This window comes from Equus caballus, chromosome 21, assembly GCF_041296265.1.
Source record: "Equus caballus isolate H_3958 breed thoroughbred chromosome 21, TB-T2T, whole genome shotgun sequence".
Taxonomy (NCBI): Eukaryota; Metazoa; Chordata; class Mammalia; order Perissodactyla; family Equidae; genus Equus; species Equus caballus.
In genome coordinates, this window is record NC_091704.1 from 59,447,463 (window position 1) to 59,467,799 (window position 20,337).

At 39.2% G+C, this 20,337-nt stretch overlaps 1 protein-coding gene and 1 long non-coding RNA gene across 2 annotated transcripts in view; one reads left to right on the forward strand and one right to left on the reverse strand.

The window, feature by feature from the left end:
- The window catches only part of LOC138919860 (uncharacterized), a 40,019-nt gene extending 21,335 nt beyond the window's left edge, over window positions 1-18,684 (forward strand). Inside the window, exon 2 of the long non-coding RNA XR_011430411.1 lies at window positions 979-18,684. This is a non-coding gene — a long non-coding RNA (uncharacterized lncRNA). The remainder of the gene's footprint in view (window positions 1-978) is intronic.
- FBXL7 (F-box and leucine rich repeat protein 7) overlaps window positions 1-20,337 on the reverse strand; it is a 382,032-nt gene that overhangs the window by 82,575 nt on the left and 279,120 nt on the right. The window lies entirely within an intron of this gene.

Genomic DNA, 20,337 nt, shown 5'->3' on the forward strand with positions numbered 1-20,337 from the left:
GGCTATTGTTTCTTGAATTGTGCTTTGAGGAACACTGGGCCAGCTCCCTGCTAGAGGGTCAGTGTGTCCTGGGGTTGCCTGTTGTTCTAGATTTTCCCAAAATAGGAATAATACCACAGCACTCTTGGCAGTATCAGATGAGACCATGTCATGCAAAACGTGCAGAATCTGTACATGATAATGCACCCTGTCCCTTTTCCTTCCTGCCTTTTCTCATATACCTACTGCTGAGAATGTTCTGACTCACATCCCCTCCTGTCTACATCCTCTTCAGCTTTCAGCCTGAAAATCCACCATCTCCAAGAAGGGTTCAGCTATTCCCTGACATGCAATCTCCCTTAAACTTTCAACGCGTTTTGTTTCACTTGAAGTTAGAAGAATCTTAAAGGTTTTAGTATACCCAACAACTCTTTTGATTGCTGGTACTGAAACGTTCTGCTCTATATTATCATTATTTGGGTATAAGTCTATCTCTTCCATAGACAGAAATTTCCTTGAAGACCGAGACTTTAGATGCTTTTATCCTTGAATTTTATGCAACTGGAAAGAACTTTGACCAGAGTATGCATCCATTTGATATCTTACAGTTTGAAGAGATTGCTGGGAGAGAGAAGTGGGGACCGCAGGGGGCACTTGAAGCAATATAAACAGCAAATCAGTCAGGATCAGCTAGGCTGTGCTGCAGTAACAAACAGCCCAGAATCTTAGTGGTTCAAACAATAAAGATTTATTTCTTATGCATGCTACATGAGAGTGACCCAGTGGTTTTATGCCAGTTATTCTCCCTCTGAGATCCAGGATGCTTCCTGGAACACTGTTTGTTGATGTAGCAGAGAGAAAGAGAACTCTGGAGGGTCCTCAGTTAGCAGTTAAAAGGTCTGGGCCGTAAGCTCTGCAATCGGCTCTGTTCACAACTCTTTGGCGGGAACTAGTCACATGGCTGGGCCTCTGCTGCAAGCTTCTTCCTTTTGTTTGTAGTCAGAGCCAATGTGTGGGAGCCACCTCCCCTGGATACCGTCCATGGAGACCTGATCAAAGCAAGTGCACCCTCTATGCCCCCTCGTGGAGGCTGACGCTGGGACCCAGGAGGTGAGTGAGTGCTCGGTGAACCTGGAGCCTTCAGAGGACCACAGGTGCAGAGTCAGAAGAAGAGACTTCGGGAGCAGACTCCCAGGCAGACAGCATTGTCCCTGTCACCCTTTCCCTCTTCTATTCCTACGTATTTTCCCAGAATGACTGAAGACTTTCAATTCTTTGTCATTTCTAAAATTTTCTCCCCAAAATTTTTTTTGGTGTAAATAAGCATTGCCTTAAAAAGCAAACACAGCTTGGAGGGTGAAGTTTGTCATTGTGCTGCCCTCAGTTAAATCAGTGTGTTTTCTTTTTAAGAATGGTTCACCGCAGTGAGCAGAGAGGCACTTTTGATGTTGGGGAGTGAGCAGATTGGCAATTCTGAATCATAGATGATGTCCTGAAGGGCCCCCGATAGAAGAAGCGAGTACGAGAAAGCAGATGGTCTGGTACAGAAGGCAGACCTGACTATTTTGAAATTTTGCTTTGGTCTCACCTCACCCCCAGGAAAGGAAGGAAGAAACTGTTGTCTTCCTTCTTCCTATCCTGTGCCATTTCTCAGATCCCAAAACTGGAATCAGGCTAAAATCAGCTGTGTTCAAAGCCTGAATAACGACGTGTGGTTTACTAATTTATTTACTTTCCATGTAAGGAAATCTTCATGTTCTTCAAGAACAGCTGAAGGAGGGGCCAGGTTTTGAGGGACTTCTGCCTTTTCCAGGAGTACGGTGTTATGTACTTTGTTCAGCTCCAACTGTACTTCTTTTTTTGATTTTCTCATTTTATTTTATTATTATTTTTATTGAGGTATAGTTGACATATAACATTATATTAGTTTCAGGTGTACAACATAATGATTTGATATTTGTATAAAAAAGATACTTTTTAAAAGAAATCCTATTAATGCCTTTTATGTTATTTTATGTAGGGCCCGCTTAATTTAAAAAATGAGTGGAGTATGGCTATAATAAAAAGCTTAGACATAACATTGAAACCAATAATCTAGAATAAATAAATAGAGAGGAGTAATAGTGGCAGAAAACCTGCACTAAGGAGAACAACAGTATTTGTCAATATTTGATAAGTGTTTCCCAACTGTCAACTATGTGCTATGTGTTTTATATCCACCTATTTAATCCTCACAACAGCCCTATGAGGTACCCCTTTAAATCTTCATTGTACAGATGAGGAAAGTGAGGTACAGAGCAATTATGCTGTTTGCTGACATAACAAGTAAGGAGCAGCAGAGCCTAGATTCAAAGGCAGGAAGTCTGCCTCCAGAATCTTCCTACTTTACCACCTGCCTCTCACAATGTCAGTAATAGAAAGTGTAGTGCTAGGTGGGGCTGGCCTGGTGGCACAGGGGTTAAGTGTGCATGTTCCGCTTCGGCGGGGTTCGCCGGTTCAGATCCCGGGTGCGGACACGGCACCGCTTGGCAAAAGCCATACTGTGGTAGGCGTCCCACATATAAAGTAGAGGAAGATGGGCATGGATGTTGGCTCAGGGCCAGTCTTCCTCAAAAAAAAAAAGAAAAAGAAAGTGTAGTGCTGAACTTTGGAGAATCCTAGGTAAGGATGAGAGCATGTGGAATTGCACAGGTTCTCCCTCCCTCATAAAATCCCTTCTCCGGTCATTGTCACATCTTGGCATCTTCAACAAAACATCTGGCAAATTCCACTGTGCCCAGTTAGTCAATCACGCAAGGGCTGGGGATGTAGACAGTTTGAGAAGACTGATCACAACCCCAGACACAATGACAGTACCAGCAGTTCATTACTGATTCCGGTTATCACCGTAATTCCAGTATTTTTATTAAAGGTATGTATACTAAGGTTGCCATTGTGTTTCATCTTTTGTCCTCAGTTTCTGAGAAAGAGATAGAGTCCAGGACTGAGAACGTCGTGTTTGAATCTCTCCAGGTGTAAAGATTGGAGGAAAGAGGGCTTTAGGTGGATAAAGGAAGAGGGAAGAGGAGGGAGGGAATGTAGCATGGGAGAGGCCATAGAGGGCTCCAGGGGAGGGCTGGGAATTGAGCCCCAGGGCCTCTCCTCACATCCCCACTCCCCCTCACCATCCCTCTCCCCCTTAGGGCAAAGTTGACAGAGACCAAAACTGGCTCCAAAGCCAACATGTGACTAATAAATATAGTTAAAAAAATACTCAACCTCACTTATAATCCAAAATGTGTAATTAGTACAATAAGCTATATATCTTGGGAGCAGGAGTGGACCCCAGTTCAGTGGGGTCTGAGGTTTGCACAATTTGGGGGTCCTCTTTAAAGCTGGAGAGGAAAGAGAGAATATAGTCTTACCCGATTGTGGTAAAATATCTTACTTTTGCACATTTTTCTTAAGCCTACATGAATGCATTTCTAGATCTCTCCCAGGACCTTGGAAGGACCCAGACAAGTGGAGGCCCTAAAGTATAAGTCTTCCTGGTGTCAAGATAAACACAGTTTTATAGGGGAGGGTTTTAATCAGGAAGAGAAGTGGCCAGGAAATGTGCTAAATGAGTGCACCTTTGTCCACTTGTCAACCCAACATGTATTTCTGGGTATGTCCCAAGATGTCAATGATTCCAATTTCAGTTTTATTTTAAATTATCAAAATCATAGTATCATACTGACAGAAGATGGAAAACCTGAGGGCAATCACCTATCAGGATCTTTACAAGGGAAATATCCAAGTGCCATGTGTTATCATTTTGCTAATAAAACAATAATATTTCAAAAGCAAATCTTGATGTTCAACTTTCCGAAGTGATGGTCCCACTGTAGAGTAACAATTCATATTCATACTTTCAGGAGCACTTCTAGGAAAATATAGACTGAGCGTGGACTGGCAAGCTTATATGCCAACTGGTGAATTTTAAAGCAAAGAGAGCCAATGCTATTAAGATGAAAATAACTGTATATGATTCAGAATCCTAAATCATTACCATATGTTACTTGGGTGACTCCCAACATTAAAAAAATTTGAAAAGGAAAAAAAAACCCCTCTGTGTTTTATTTTTAACCATTTATTTCTTGAGACAACGTTGAAACATGGATTTTAAACGTTTGGAAAGCAGCTGCAAGCTTTTCAAAAGTGTAAGAAAACTTTTTTAAAGTCTATAAATTTAGTATTTTTTGCAGTTACAAGCTTTCAGGGATAAATGGCTAAGCAAATAAACAAATAAGAAAATGGTAACCAATGAGCCAATGGCTTTAACCAACCAAAGGCAATTACTACAGATGACAAGGGTAAAAAGAAAGGCTTAAGATGACTCTGAAGTTTGAAGGGTTAATTTAGGGTCACTATTAAATAACGATATGAAAATTCACTGTTACTTAATTAGCTGGTTAATGTAACTAGATAAAACAAGCTATATTTAAAAACCTAATAATCCAGGCAGTGGTACAGGCTTCGGAAGGTCATGAATCATCATTCAAATTAAGGGTATGTTAGCAACATTGATCTTTTCTCATACTTCACTTTTACTATTTCATTAAAAATTCTAACAACTCAAAGGCCAGATATTTTCTCAGAAATTGAAAAGTATTAGGCACGGTAGAAAACCTTCCGTGAACAGGTTCCCCATGACTTTTGTTGCATCATCTCCAATCTCTTTCTCAGATCCAGCCAAGCTGTTTCCTAATCAACTGACAATTGATTTGTGAAACACTAGGTACCTATTACATCCAGACTAGCAATATCCTGGATATCACTCTATCTACAATTTCCACTACAAATTCTTTTCGGCTTTTCCAACATATCATAGTGGGTCAAAGAGAGACTAACCCTAAACCTAAACCTTGGCACTGAAAGCCCACTGGACCCCCCAGAACTTTAAATCTTTGGTTCAACCAGAATTCCTAATTCATTTTCAGGCACCTATCTCATTACCTGAGCCTACAGTGCCACAGGTCAAGAAGCCATCTCAGAAGGTGTTCCATTAATTAGAGAAGGTTCCTGCTGGAGGGGATTTATACATTCTATTCAGTTGATAAAAACATCTCTTTAAAGCTACATTCCTAAACTTCAACTAAGGTTATTCATTCACTTATCCAGGGGTTGCCAGATTAAATACAGGATGCTCAGTTAAATCTGAATTTCTGAAACCAATGATTTCTTAGCATGGTATGTTCCGAAGATTGCGTGGGACATACTGATAATAAACAAATTATGTGTTCTTTTCCTGAAAATAAAGTTTAACTGGGTATCCCACATTTGTATTTGCTAAATCTGGCAACCTTAACCCAATCTCATATGAATGACAGCCAGCAACAACACCTACACAGTGCCCACTATGCCAGGCACGTAACATGTTTTTAACTCTGGCAATAACCCCATGAGGTAGTTACTATCTCCACTTTACAGGTGTAAAAATGGAAGCACAGAGAAATAAAGTAAATATTCTCTTATGAAATTAAGTATTCTAAACCCGGACACTGCAGGCTTAGATGGGTTCCCATCTTGTGGAGGTGGGCAGGGCCAGGGTTTTTCACAGAAAATACTTCTGAACTGCTTGATCACAAGGAAAAAGCAAATGCTTAATCAAGGTCCTTAACAATTTTTGGCATGGAGTATTGCTATATACTTTTAATTTGGAAAATATCCACAGCAGGTGTTACCAATTGCCCACTGTAGCCATTAAAACACTCACAGAATATTGAATTTTAAGCAATTAAATTCTAGGTAAGCCTTCCAAGATAAACTGGCTACAATGCATGCTCCTTAATAGCCAAATGATCTGAGCTGCTATTTGTTTGATATAAGTTATTTAAATGAGCAACAAAAATCACCAAAATGAAGATTTCTGTTTTGACACAATTCCATTTATTATGCACCTCTTCTGTGTCAGAGCTAAGAGAAACACACATAAAGAAATAATTTAAATGCAAGTTACCGAATGTTAGGGTAGAGAGATACACAGTAGCTACATAAAGGCAGAGCAGAGCCAGGCTATCCATCTCAAGATTAGGGGACTACAAGAAAGTCTTCATGGAGGAGAGGTGGCCGAACTAAACCTTAAAGATGAGGAAGTGTTCAGTGGGTAGAAAGCTGGGAAGGTTGTTGTAGGTGAGGTTGACAGAATGAAATGGAGAGAAACTTGACTCTCATTATCATTAGGCAGCTGGATGGGATCCACCATTCCTCGAGTACATTCCTAGTGTAAAGAAATGAAGCTGTCGGGACAGCTTAGAGGAGAATGCCTGGCTGTTTGCAATGTCAGGAGACTATTAGAAGGAACACAGTCATACTCTGTTATTTCAGGCCTCTCTGCTTTTCTTCTTCTTTTTTTGGTGAGGAAGATTGGCCCTGAGCTAACATCCATGCCAATCTTCCTCTATTTTGTATGTGGGACACTGCCATTGCATGGCTTGATGAGCAGTGTGTAGGTCCACACCCTGGATCTGAATTGGCGAACCCCGGGCCACGGAAGCAAAGTGTGTGAACTTAACCACTATGCAACAAGGCCGACCCCTCTGCCTCTTAACATTATTTTTCCTGATGCTGAAATAGATTAGGCACAAGATTAGGTCTTGGTACATGTTGAACAGAGCAAAGTGAAGACCCCAGAAAACGTTGGTGTGACTTTTCCTCACCCCATACTTAAAGGACCAAAAAATACACCCCATAACCACCATTTTCTCAAAGCTCTAAAGTCTTAAAAGCTCATGTACATTTTCTAAGAGTTTCTCAACTTTAGACATTCAGTATTAAATGAAAAGTCTTTAAAACATGTTGAAATGTGAAGTCTCTCTAGTGTTTTCAACTATGTTAGTTTGTGGGAAATGACTTTGCAAAAGAGTGAACTGATGCGGATGTTGGTCAGACATACCAAAAATATCACAAAACGTTAGCTTCACTACACTGAATTTTGCTCTTACTCCACGCCTGGCACCTGCTAACTAGGGAAGACATGTGGACTGTGTCCTCGAGCTTCCATAACATGTTTCTTGCCATTTTAAGCTCATTTAAAGCTCCATGAGGAGGCTCAGATGCTGTGCTTTAGCCGAATGCAGCGAGTACTCGCCCAGGAATCGACGGAACTTGAGTTTGCTCTTGGTTTTGTTTCTTACTTGAGCAAGTCACATAACCACTGTGTTTGTCCTCTTCTCCATCTCTCAGAAGGGAGGACTGAAGTCAACAACTGCTAAGATCCCCTCTGCCTCTACAGAATTCTACTTCTATAACTTAAGTTGGTAAATGGAATTACTTTGACCTATTTGCATTTCAAATCTTTTGAGTAATAGATGGAGTAAAATTGCAAGTGACCTGGGATAGTATCCAGAGAAAAGACGATAACACCTCCCACCGACTTGAATCCATACAAACTCATAAATGAGGAAACATTCAAGATAAAATTTCCAGAGCTTTATATTTTTCAATAAGAATTGGAATAATTTTTACTTCTGATAGAATTTGATAGGTCTACTTCATTCAAATGCACGTGTGTTCCTTCCTTCTGGTGGCTCGAAGCCAGTGAAAATCTCAAACAATTCTAAATAAATAAATTACAGAGTTACCCTGGTTAGGAGTTGTGAGAGCTATTCAGTATTTTACAGCAACATATGTGATGTTTTATTGGATGAAGACCTCATTTTATTGCTTTTAGCAAATAAAGATGATATTACTGGATCCAATTCAGATAATATTAACATTTATGAACAAATTCCAAACTTTCTTTGGTTCCTAGTAATCATATACGAAAGAGAGTGGATACAACAATTCTATTAATATATTTACTTCTGTCAGAAGCCTCATTAGCAAGCATAACAAGACAACATAAGAAAATAAACATCGAAAATTGGACTTTTAAGGCATCCCTCATAGCTTACGGATTTTATTAAATAAATGCCAAAATAATTAAATTACTGCAAAGTTTTTAACTAAATGTTTATTATTTATTTTGGCTGGATATAAAAAATCCAGAAAGTTCATAATATCTCATGTTCCAAAATTAATATATTTGATTTACTAAAATAAAAACATATCACAATGAATTAGGTTCCCATCTGAAACTTGCAGGCTGGCTCTGACACCGCTTATGCCTCTTGGGAACTCTTCCAACTTCCCGGAATTTTGGTTTCTCATCTGTAAGAAGACTGAACTGGTAATTTTAGAAGTGTCTCCCAGCTCCGAGGGTTTATGATTCAAGATAACAGGATTCAAAAAGTACTGAGAGGATCCTGAAACTATTCAGTTAGATCGATTCCAAAGATCTAATGTAAAAAATATCCCGTGTTTCCAATTTCAGCCAGCTTGTGAGACCGAGTAATTTAGACCAAGAAACACTGGTAAAGGGGACTTACAGTGTTGGTTTACCATGAGGAAGAAAATTCTTACGGTTTTCAATCAATAGATGTTATACTCTCCTTTGAATCACACACAGCTTTTTCTTGGAAAATGCAAACGTTAAGAACTCTGAAGAACAGCAGAGGGCGCCACAATCACAAGCAAAACAAACAAAGGAACACCTTGGCCTCACATCCAGGGCCAGGAAGTCCTGAGTCGTTCATCTGAGAAAATGAGCCACAACCAGGTGGGAACAAAACATTTTCAGAATGCTTTTGGGAAATTGCCAGTGAACATGGTTTACATTTAATCTCAGCATCCATTTCCAGATCGAGGGCTGTAATTCTGTTTCTTGGGTACCTCTGGAACGTTTTCTTCACTTTGGGACACTGTATTTGAGAGAGGGGACAGTGTGAGGTTAGAGCATGCCCAGGGCAGGCAGGGCAGGAGGCAGGAAGATGGGCTGTGGTGTATGGGGCATCACTGAAGATGGAGAGCAGGCGTAGCTTGAGACTAGAATCCTTGGGGTGGTGGCTTTGTACACCTGAGACATTCTCACGTGAAGTGTGGAAAAGTCTTGTGTGTCACTGGAGAGCACGGACCTAGGACGCGGCATTCACAGGAGGACAGGGTTGGCAGAACTATGGGAAAGAGCTTTGAAACAAGTGGAGCCACCACAACTGAGTCAGATCACTTGGGACGTCTCCAGGCAATGGCTGCCTGCACTTTATTCACAGACCTCCGAGATTTATGTATCTGGTGAGACGTTGGAGTTGATGACTAAGAATCTATAATTCTAATGCATCAATTACACTTGTCATTATGTCAAATTGTATAGAGTCTGATTTACTTCTAGGAAATAAGTGCGCGATTACATATGCTTTTGAAACAAGCCCGTTATTTCCAAATAACAGGTTGTAATGACTGTGATGAGCTCAGAGATCTGTTATTAAAACAAACGAATGATTATAACTGTTCGAGTAAGTATAAGAATGATTAAAGAATTTGCTAATGGTTATTCTCTGTTGATACAAAATTGGACTCAGTGGAGTGTCTGGTTATTATATACATATGTATATCCATCCACACATGTGCACAGACACCCATGTAGACATGCACATTTACATGCGGAACAGTAGAAATTGGCTTATATGGAAACAAGCATTCTTCTTGTGAAGGCATATTAGTCCTGTCTAGTTATTACACAAAGTAATGCAAAGGCTTCTGAGGCTTGCTTGCCTGGGTTCGAATCCAGCCTCTACCACTTACTAGCTGTGTGGTCCTGGGCAATTTACCCCATCTCAGTGGCTCTCAACTGACCCCTGGCACAGCAGCATCAGCATCCCCATCCCCTGGGGACTTGCTAGAAATGCAAGTTCTCAGACCCCACCTCAGCCCTCCTGGGTCAGAAACTCTGGGAGCGGGGCCCAGAAATCTATTTTAACAAGTCGTCTCGGTGACTTCTGATGCACACCAACATCTGAGAACCCCTGCTCCATCTCCCGTGCCTCAGTTTCCTCAGCTATAAAATGGGGAAAACAGGCTTATTGTGGGAAATAAGTGAGTTAATATATATCCACAGTGTTTCGAACAATGCATGGCACATGCTAAGCAATAGGTAAGTGTCGTCTAATGTTACTATACAAATCTCAAGAGCCGTGAAGAAAAAAAGAGAACATCAACTCCAATGTTAGTGCTATTTCAAAGTAGAAACAATGGGAAAACTGTTATATTGCTAAGTACAATAATTAAAAAAATGAACCCCACTGAAATCTGGCATGGAGGAATATCCAGGCTTCTTAAAGCAGGGCTTACATAAATTCCTAGGGAGTAAAGGCCAATCTAGGCGTGCTCATCAGAAAGCTGCCCTACCACCCTCACTGCCAGGCTCACACTCAACTGAGCATGCTTTCTGAAGGACAGCATTTGGGTTAGGCTGGTCCACCTCAAACCCCACACAGGATGATTCTGAGTGAGGCAGACAAGGGAGCTTGGTCTAAAATGTCTCAACTTCATGTCCATCCCCGAGACCGAAGTTAATTGGGGCTCTGCAGTTCCTCGTAACGGAGAAATTGCTAAGCCAGGTGCTGTAAGGGCGAGGGGAAAGGGGTTACCCAGGCACTTTCCGCTCATGCTCCTGAAATCTCAGAAAAGTCAGTCCTGACTTTTTGGTGGTTGTGAGTGAGGGCTCTGGAATTTCTTTAATCCTTTAAAGTGTGGAAAGTCCTTTATCCTCAGTTCCCAAATGTGTAAAACAGGGATGGTGGTGGTGGTGATGGTGATGATGATGACGATGATATTACTTTCCTCATAGGGTTGTGAGGGTCAGACAAGAGCAAAGATAAAACGGCCAACACCTAGCAAGTATCCCATATGCATTCACTGTTGCTCGGCTATTAATTTTCATAGCTAAGTAAAATGATGTTCTGAGAGATTAAGTAAATTGTTCATCATCCCACAGCCAGGAAGTGGCAGAGTTGGAGTCCAGTATAATGGACTCTAGAATGAGTGCTCTCCTCACCGTACAATGCTTTCCTGACAGCTGTCATTGTATGGCAGTTTGAGATTGGTCTCCCTTAGGAATTATATGAGATGTAAATTCACACACAATTATGAAATTAGAAAAAATATTCACAACAGGAAGATTGATGCTAATAATCCAAAAAACTATTTTAGAGAAAGACCTATCTAGTTGATAATATAAGTAAAGTTATGATTCTAATTAATGAAATTGCCAATGATTTCTTACCTTTGGAAATTAATTCACAATGAAGCTATCTAACTTAGAAACCATCTACCGAGGATATACCATGTGTCAGGCCCTATTCAGTGGATGGGAAAGCAAAGCTGCATAAGAGGTATCCTTGCCATCAGGAAGATGGAATTCCAATATGACAGCAGCTCACTTCTATTATAGCACTTCCTACTCCAGACCAATTACATCAGGATTTTGGCAGGGGGGGTGTTGTGCAGGCACCCATATTTTCTAAAATCTCCTTAGGTGATTCTAAGATGCAGCCAGGGTCGAGAATCACAGTAGTGGAAGGGTACTGATTTTTTTTGGACCCCATTCAAGTTCTGGGATTCAGTGTATCTTCACTGGTCTGTGTGAAGCCAGGTGCCCTTCTCTGATCCCTCATATTCCTGATGGGGAAAAATCTGGAACTACCACTAGATCTTGGGGTGTGGTCAAGTCCTCAAAAATAAAAGCATAAGACTGAGAAGAAAGACTTCAGTTGAGGAAACCCACAAGAAACCCCAGGAGACCAGGAGGACTGAGATCTGGGGGAGCCTTCTTGTATGGAGCTCAGCCCCGAAGGTAAGAAGGAGGAAAAATAGCCCTTGAACTGTAGGAGGAAAAGTGGAGGGAGCAAAGAAGGGAAGGGGAGAGAGAGAGTTTAAGATGAGAGAGGCTTGACTAAACTTTTGTGATTAAATAAAAAAAAGGAAAAGATAAGTTCAAGAGAAGACAGCAGAGGATACCCAATGGAGCACTCTCAGAGAAGAGAAGAAGGAATGGGATCCAGAATCAGGTGTCAGGAGGAGCTGCGTCAGGTAGAAAGATATCTCTCTCAATGAGGGCGCATGAGAGGAGGTGAGCATGGGACAGACAAGGACAGGACAGAGCATGGGCAGTTCAGTGAATGTTGCCTTCTAAGGTACCAGGCTGGCACCAAAGAGAGACCTGTGCTGTCAGCAATTTTTCCTTTACTGCAAAATGATGATAAAGTCGCTTCTTTAATACTAAGTGTGAGAGGCTTTCGAGATAAAGGCTTGTTTGTTCCACAAACAAAGACTTTGTGTTCTAGCATTTGCAAGGAATACAAAACAATCCTAACATTTATTTTCGTAAGACTCTGAATAAACAGAGTTGGTCTATTTTCATTCTAGAATTCAATATGGGGCTCAGCTCTGCCTTCCAATACTATTTTAAAAGGAGGAGAAGTCACAGGAAGAGTTTTGCTACAGGACAGATTTTCCTCATTCTATCATTCAAGATTAACAGCCACAACAAAAACCAGGAGGGGGTGACCCAGCATCATCCCTCTTTCTGAAATAGCTATTCTCTTTGAAGGTCCTCTTTCCAGCCTTAGAACTCAGACAGGGGTCAGGTTGGGAAGTACGTGGATGGTGGGGCTGGTTAGATCTACTAACAAAGACTCTTTAATTTGAAAACTGATTCATATCAAACGAACTCAGTGCTACTATGGCTTTAATTATGACGGTTTTAAGGGAGTATCTGGTATTAAAAACATATTATCTTTTGGGGCCGACCCAGTGGCACAGTGGTTAAGTTCACGCACTACACTTTGGCGGCTCAGGTTTCACCAGTTCAGACCCTAGGCATGGACCTACACACAGCTCATCAAGCCATGCTCTGGCAGGCGTCCCACATATAAAGGAGAGGAAGATGGGCACAGATGTTAGCTCAGGGCCAGTCTTCCTCAGCAAAAAGAGGAGGATTGACAGTGGCTGTTAGCTCAGGGCTGATCTTCCTCAAAAAAAAAAAAAAGTATATGTATATTATCTTTTGCTAGAAACATTTTTCCCCTCCATTGGCCTTTGTTTTAAAATATCAGATTCAAAGTGAAAAGGAAAAAGGTACAATTTTACTTTGTTTCCAGCTTTTTAAACATGTTGAGATCACTTTTGGAATGAAGTACACAAAAACTTAGTAATAATCATAATGATAACGTAATAGGTGTTTTTTAAACTTTAGATTTCCAAACATCCAGATGTTTGGCCTTTGCTGAAGGTATCCAGATGACTGATTGCATTTTTTCAGTTTTCATACAGCTACAGGACTTTACGGAGTCATAAGGCTTTTAGTTGCAACAATGTAATTAGACATCAAAATTATTCTCCTATCATGTGGGACCCCTGTGAGGAAACTCAGGTCTGCAGGCCAAATGCAGCCCCAGGCACGTCTTTACGTCTTGTCTCTGACAGCTTCCAGGCTAGAAGGCGGAACTGAGCAGTTAGGATGCAGACGCTATGGCCTGCAACGCCAAAGATATTTACTTCTTGGCCACTTGCAGAAAAGTTTGCCAATCCTGTATGCACATCACCTCCTTTCCTTAGCTAATTAGCTTTCTATGATTGTCTTTAGGAAGTTACAATAAATCAGTATACTTCTTATGTACATGAGTGATAAACACTTTGAGAAGATGCACTAATGACTTGGCCACTGTTCAGAGGTGAGCTTAATGGATTTAATACTTAGGAGGCCACTGGGTTAACTGCTCTTCACCTTGGAAATCATTATGCATTTGGTTTAAGAAAATGGCTAACTTCAGATGCACAGGTAAATGGATATCTAATATGTTCTTCACAGTTTCCATTTTTAAAATTTACCCCGTGGAAATTTTAAATGATACATATTAGAAGAAATGATGGAGCATTCAAATTCACCTTAATATAAAGATTTAAGTCTCACCAAATTTTATTATGTAATAATTATTACTTATATGCTTATTTAATGACCAGTAGTAAATTGACATTTAGATACAGAAAGCTAAAGAATAAAAAAAATTTTTTAATCATAAATTAGGTTACTATTTTTTCTATATCATTTAAAACTTAAAGTTTTGTAAAATTACTTTTTTACCCTATTATTTAGTGATTTTTTTAAAAGAAAGGATTAATTTAGCCACCTTGGTACTTACAATTTGTAATAAATGTAAATTAATAAGCATTTACTGAAAAACTTAGAAATGGGGTTCTCCTGTAAGATATACTGGATAAGAAGGAATAACACAACGTTTTTCTCTCTAGTTCAATGTCTAGCTATGAAAAAATAAATTTAAAGGGGTCCTTCCTTTTTCACTAGTTTGAAAAACTGGAAGCAAAAGCCACGGCATGTCTACTGTCTTTCGATTTTTAAGTTCTCATTTGAACATGATCTTGGAATCTCTCCTAGTACAGGTGGTGCTTTGTCAGATTTTCTCTCTCCATAAAGACTATACACATCTATTTGCTATATTAATATATGATACTAGCAATATATATGGATGTGTATACATGTATATATGTATGTATATTGTGTATATATATGTACACACACATATATATGTATATACACATATACCTATTTATGTATACATATATACACATTATATAGATTAAATGTATTGGAGATGAAGAATGACAGAACGCCTGCCATGGCACCCCCTATTATCACACAGTCCCTCTCTATGGCTCCTGAGTTCTAGTTGATTCTACGTTGTATGGAATTGCTATAAAGGAAGTAAAAACTCTTGAAGCTGGATCACAGAGAAACACGCCTCCTTCTGCCTTTATTTCCAAGTTGAAGCTGCTGGTACCCAATCTCTAAAGTCCAGTCTCTACATTATCTCACTTATTTAATCCTCATTCTCATATGCTAATCCTAAACTTGCCTTATCCATTACTAAGCTAGAAAACTTTACCAGCTGGTCAGAGATTGTGATCCAGACAATAATGAAAATTTTTTTTTTTTATAAGTTAGCAAAAGTCATGCTTGTAGGAAAGAAGGTCTCTATCACATCCTTTGTCTTCTGAAAGGATATCTGTCTGCTCCCTATGGCATGTGCATGCACCATTGGCAAAGCCTCAGGCACTCCTTGAATGCCCATTTCATAGGTGAGAAACTCAGGTGCGGTCAGGGTAAGTGACTTGCCCAAAGTTTACAGCAGAATCTGGGACCTGATAACGGGTCTTTTGGGATCAAACTCGCCATCACATCTCACCTGACCACAGACTTCTCCTCGATCTAAGGAACAAAAGCAACCTACTGAGAAATTAGGAGAATTTGTTCTTTCAAACTTTGTTTTTTGACTTATTCTGGAATTACATTTTCTCTTCTGACAATCCTCAACATGATCATAACACAAAACAACAAAATAAATAAATTTCTCAACATGAGGTTTTGAAGAGATTATCAACTTGGTGGCCTTCACAATAAAAGAAAAATTTAAGTTGCTGCAATGCAAGGTCTTTAAAACAACTTTGAGTTTAAGGGTGGCATCTAAAATATGTCAGATATCTATGCCACAACAGTGTGAACAACTGAATTTTTTGCTTTGTTGTTTAAATTTAGATATGGATGCTGATGCAAAACAGTGAAGAACATGAAGACCACACTGAGGCATGGTCTTGAATAATTCCATCTATTCCTTCACAGACGAGGAAAATGTGGCCAGGAAAGATTAACTAAATAAATAAATTAACTGCACCTTCACTGGACTTGAGAAGGCAAGTCACTTAGAGGTGCAAAAGGCCACAGGATGCTCACAGCATGAGAAGGGCCACCAGTATCCAAAAAGAAAAGAAATCCTTCTGCCGATGGACTTCACCATATCCACTCACTCTCACACACTCATGGCTTTCTCAAATTTATAGCCAAAAAACCCCCCTAAGGAATTAAACACTTTTTATTTGTATACCTAAGAACAGAATAGAATAGTAGATGAGTTAAGAGGGTAGTAAGTTATTTTGGTAATATATTTCCACCAGTTAATTTCTGAGTACTTTCTATCAGATGATAAGATCAAGTATAGAGAAATGATGATAGGTTTTATTACAATAATTTATTTTTGAACATTCAAATATTTCCAAGTACCTTTAAAAACGTTTTAATTATGCTTTATATCTAAGTCTTGAGATAGAGGCAGAAAATTTGCATTGCGTTGGTGAAAATCCAACAGCACTTTCCACATATAAGCATCTTTTCATAGCTCTCTCAAGACAGTTTGAAATGAAACATATATTACAAATTAATCTAAAATAAATTACATTTTCTCAATTGCAGCCATTGGCTGTCACCTTACTAAAAAACACCCTTCAGCCAAAACTCAATATCCAGCCAATTGATTTAGTGCAGGCTACTGAGATTTGATGAAAGCAAGAAAGTGCGAAAATTTAAAACCCTTAAAGCAAATACAGGACATTTTATAGGTGATGAAAATAATTGAGTATAAATCCTGTATTTTATTTCAATGTCTCACAAAATTGTCCTGTCCTAAATAGTCAAGTGTCTTGATTGAGTAGACTTTAATGCTCCAAAAATAATCTATCAAGGCAGAGTTTTCCCACCAGCAGCACACAACTCTCATCACCTTCAACTATTTCTCATTAAATAGGGATTAATTCATAAGGCCCCTACTCTGCTAAGGACCCACTGTAAATATGCACTCATTCAGAGAAAGTTGCTAACATCGTTATCGAAGGCACTAATGTCTTAAAGAGCTTAGCAACTCTCCCTGTATAGTAAGTCCCTTAAGAATTCTGTTTCCATGGAGGTTGGACAGCTATTCTGCAGTGAAACCCTATTCAGAGTTGTACATTTCTGTTTTCTTCCCTCCAAAAGGCATCTCATTGCATCTCTTCCTTTCTTCATTCTTTGCAAACAATGAGATAATTAGCTGCAAACATGTTATAGAGAAAGATTCCAACAATAACTTCAAACTGGAGTGAGGAAATAAGTGGAAAAATTGATACCAACTGGTTGGTATTGTGAAAAAAAGGGAAAGTCATAATTTAGTGAAGAATTATTAAGTGTACAAAGAAAAGTCCTGTGTCAAATTAAGAACATATTTTCGAGATGCTACAGAGTTGGAAACTACTGCTCATCAGAGACTGGACTTCTCAGTGGGGTTGCTTAGGGTCAAGATAGATCAGCAGCCTTCTGCAATAGAGCCACACAAATGCACGGCTGCCAGCACAGTGCTGCGCCACCACTGCAATTTGCCAAGTGGGTGTTCCAACTTGGCAAGGGGAGATCTGGAGTGTTGAAGGTATATGTTATTGGGGTGGGGTGGAGGAGGGTTTTTTTTGTCTTGGCAAAGCCAGCATCCTGTAGTTTTTTCTTGGAGATACTTAGTACAGGGTAGCATGTTAAAGGGATCTGTTAAATGTGGTCTCACCAAGCATTTCTCAAAACAATCTAGTCATGGAAGATTTTCATGACCACATTGTTATGGGATAAATTGTGGCCCCCCCAAATCCATATGTTGAAGTCTCAGGGTCTCAGAATATGACTGAATTTAGAGACAGAGTCTTCAAAGAGAGGATTAAGTTAAGATGAGTTCTTACAGTGGCCCCTAATCCAATATGACTGGTGTCCTTCTAAGAAGAGGAGGTTATGACACAGACACACACATAGGGGAAACCATGTGAAGACACAAGGAGAAGGTAGCCATTCACAAGCCTCAAGTCAAGCAGAGATGCTTCAGAAGAAACCAACTCTGCTGATACCTTGATCTTGGAATTCCCTCCTCCAGAACTATGAAAAAATAAATTTCTCTTGTTCGAGGTACCAGGTCTGTGTTATTTTGTTATGGTCACCAGAGCAAACTAATACACACATCTTAAAGACTTATTGGGAAAGATCACTATCTTACAGCAAAAATATCCCTATAATTACAGTGTACAGTGGAAGGCACAAAGCCCTTGGCTTATCTTATCTTTGCATCCCATCATATGAGCAAATGCTACTAACAGTATGGCCAATAACTGGGAAGATCATAATTTCTTGTATGTGAGTTGTAAATTTAGAGATACTTCTGCAATTTCTTTTATTTTGCCTAAGGATCAATTTTGCGTTTTCTTTTGTTAGGAAGGATGGAGAGGGTAAAAATGCAGACGTCATGTTTCCATATCTATATTTTGTTTGATCATTTACTTAAGAGACATTTGTTAAATGCCTGCTACGTACCAGAAACTATGCTAAATAACTGAACTACAAAATAAACAAGATAGATCAGCCCCTTGGATTATAGGGTTGGGAGGAGAGGGAGAGGTATGGAACAAACATCGCTATAATTTATTATTTCATTTCAGTTGTGATAAGTGATATAAAAGAAAAATATAGTGGCAGCTGAACTATACAAATCCACTGAACAAATCCAAGATGGATAAACTAATGATGCAAATAAAATCTGCCATCATGGCATTCACATTAATATGTTCAAATCTGTGGTCCATGTATTATTCTTTTTATAGCATTAATAAAGTTCATTGTGAGTATTATTCAATGATACATGTTTATTCACCTTATTTGTGGTGAGAGAGATCTAGAAAACATTAAGCAATAAGAAATACCCTTCAAATTAAGGGGCTGGCCCCGTGGCCGAGTGGTTAAGTTCGCGCGCTCCGCTGCAGGCGGCCCAGTGTTTCGTTGGTTCGAATCCTGGGCGCGGACATGGCACTGCTCGTCAGACCACGCTGAGGCAGCGTCCCACATGCCACAACTAGAGGAACCCACAACGAAGAATACACAACTATGTACCAGGGGGCTTTGGGGAGAAAAAGGAAAAAATAAAATCTTTAAAAAAAAAAAAAAAAAAAAAGAAATACACTTCAAATTAAAATATTTACCTCTATTATTTTTTGCATACATGAAAACAATGGATCATTATTGTCTGATTTGTTTACTGATATGTATTTAAATAAAAAAATAAATATTACACAAAAATGGACTAGAGTGCTATCTGCTAAACTATCCAACAAAATATCTTGTGTTTCCAAAGAAGTTCTGGAGATCCTGAATCACGTATGTGTGTTGCACATTTGACTGACACATGTCATTGATGACATTAGGGAAAAAGTCAGGATTTGCAGCTTTGGCTGATAAAAATATAGTAACACTTAGATACTGTGTTTCAAATGGGCATGTAACATTTCCTCGTTTATGGAAAACAAAAGTTATTTTCAAGTCATCTTTTCTCATCTTTTACCCTCCCACTTCAGCTGAATGCCTCAATTCTACTTGTTGTTTAATTGAATAATCCTAGTCTCTGTCCTTTTTTGTGATAGACTGGCTATTGCTTTTCCATCAAAATATTTAAAGCTATTTTTTTCTTTAAAATGATTTGAAGTTTCTAGGAGTATAAAGCATTTATATGCATAAATGATTATTTTAATAATACTATTAGTTCTTTGAGACTCTAGTGATAATAATATTGATGGCTAATATTTACTGAGTGTTCATTCTGTATTAGGCCCTGTGCTAAAATCGTTATATATCGCATCAAATTTAATCCACCTAACAGCCTTATGACGTTGAGTCTATTAGTGGCCTCCTTTTCCTTTTTTCTTTAGGACAAAATGAATTTTAAAGAAGGTAAGCAATTAGGATTCCAGTCCAGACCCCAAGCTCTTAACCACCATGATCATTGTCTGATAAAGTAAGTAGAGGGCAACCTCTGGGTAGTCTGAAAATTCTGAAGGATGAGGATGAACCACAGGCAATTCTGAAGTTCAACATTTAAATAACCATCCGCATAAGCCATCCAAAAAATATGCATACACCATCATGCTTTAGAATACGTAATTATACAGATATTTGTGATATGGAGACATTGATACACAACATTTCTGTTAAGTTTAGCAACTTCATATGATGACAACTATGGGTTGTCCACTAGCAAGAAAATAGTTCTGCATAGTTAAATCCATGAGACTGGTTTAATATTAAGGTAGAGCAATTCCTTTTGTGAGTTCCACTTAAGGAAAATGTCTGGGGTTTGCATGGTTTATTAGGTGAAAATAATAGCCAGTTGTCTTCAGAAGTCCAGGATAGGCAAAATGATATAGTTAATGCATGCAGACTTTTAAAGAGCTGCCTACATGAGTTCTGAAGGGCAGTGGTCAACAAAACAAAACAAACCACACTCACAAGTAGTGCTGTAATTAAATTCTAATTGAGTCCCTACTATGTGTCAGGGACTATCTAAGCACTGGTGACACAAGAGAATACAAAAACACACAAGTCCTTGCTCATTTGGAGCATCTAAGCTTTCACTTACGAGGGGAACTCAGGTGAAGGGACTTACCACTGGGAACTGGCCACTTAGGACAAATCTCTCTTATATCATAATTTATCAAGCTCTAATTGTTTCTTTATGTGTTGGGTTTGACTAGGGAAAGTGAAGGGGCAGAGGCTATGTCATGTCCATCATTATTCTCAGAGCCCAGCCAGCCATCTTTCCCTCTAATAGGTACTGA